This window comes from Calonectris borealis, unplaced genomic scaffold (assembly GCF_964195595.1).
Source record: "Calonectris borealis unplaced genomic scaffold, bCalBor7.hap1.2 HAP1_SCAFFOLD_40, whole genome shotgun sequence".
NCBI lineage: Eukaryota > Metazoa > Chordata > Aves > Procellariiformes > Procellariidae > Calonectris > Calonectris borealis.
Window position 1 is genome coordinate 1,267,325 of NW_027441454.1, and position 1,219 is coordinate 1,268,543.

Genomic DNA, 1,219 nt, shown 5'->3' on the forward strand with positions numbered 1-1,219 from the left:
TCACCCTGCTGCACTGCTCCTGCTGTGGAGTTCGGGACAGATGTGGCCCAAAGGGGTGTTGCTCTGGGTGGCAGAGGAGGCTCAGGGGAAGGGGTTTTCTCCTCTTCATTGACCCATGCTGGAGTGGGCCCGAGCGTGGGAGCAGCACCCGCAGCAAGAGCCTTCTCCTGCCCCCTTGCCCTGCAGAGACGTTGAAGGGGCAGCGCTCTGCAGTGCAGCCCTGTGCCAGGATCAGACCCCAGCGGAGATGCAGTCCCAACTTCTGCCATCTCAGGAGGATTCGAGTGCTGTTTTCTGCAGAGGGTCCCTGGGCACCCAGGGGACAACAGGGCTGTGCTGCCATAGACACGTCACGGGAGGAGAGTGTCTCTGCCGCTGGCCGGTGTCAAGGGGATGTAGCTCAGTGGCAGAGCGCCTGCTTCGCATGTGGAAGGTCCTGGGTTCAACCCCCAGCATCTCCAGGGGTGCTTTTGCCCTGACTCCCCAGCCTCAGGCAGGTGTGGGCTGGAGCTGGGCACTGGTCCTCCTGCCCACCCAGGGCTTGGCTGTGAGGTGAGGAGGGCTGTGGGAGGGCTGTGTGCCCTGCTGAGTCCTCTCCTGGAGGAGAAGCTGTGCTGGACCTGAGCTCAGGGTACTGCCCTGCGCCACAGACCCACCCCACCCGCTGCCCAGGGACAATGCTTGGCAGCAGAGTGTGCTTGTGGGGAGACCCAGGGAGGGGACAGATGTCAGCAGCACACTACAATCGTTTCTGGCTGCACCGAGAGATGTGGTGTGAGGGTGCTGGTCCAGCCCAGGTGTCCTCTGGGACCAGGGCCACTCTGCCCTGGTGGCTTTCCAGGGGTAAGGGTCTGAGATTGTCTCCAGGTGGAGATCCCATACCACATGGGAAGCACCCCTCTGTGCCAGCAGGTAGGGGCGTCTGAGTTGGACAAGCCTGGGCAGGGCTGTGGGACTCCCAGCTGGAGGAATGACATTTCTTACCCTGAGCCTGTCTCCTGGTCCTTCTTCCACCATCACCGCTGGCTTGAGCAGAGCCTCAGCTCAGGGAACCTGGAACTGCTGAGGTCAGGCACAGCCCTGCAGAGGTGGGACTGGTGGGGCCGGTGCCCACCTCTTGTTCCTGGGGTGTTTGGTGTCTCTGTTGACGCTGTGCCGGTGGGATCAGGGAGGCACAGGCCTGTCCACAGCCGTGCACAGGTGGGGAGGGCCAGATGGT

The 1,219-nt window shown here is 62.8% G+C and overlaps 1 non-coding gene across 1 annotated transcript; it reads left to right on the top strand.

Moving 5' to 3' along the window:
• Positions 1 to 389: 389 nt before the first annotated feature.
• Positions 390 to 461, top strand: TRNAA-CGC (transfer RNA alanine (anticodon CGC)). The gene has a single exon. It is a non-coding gene; the product is annotated as a tRNA-Ala (tRNA).
• Positions 462 to 1,219: the final 758 nt, after the last annotated feature.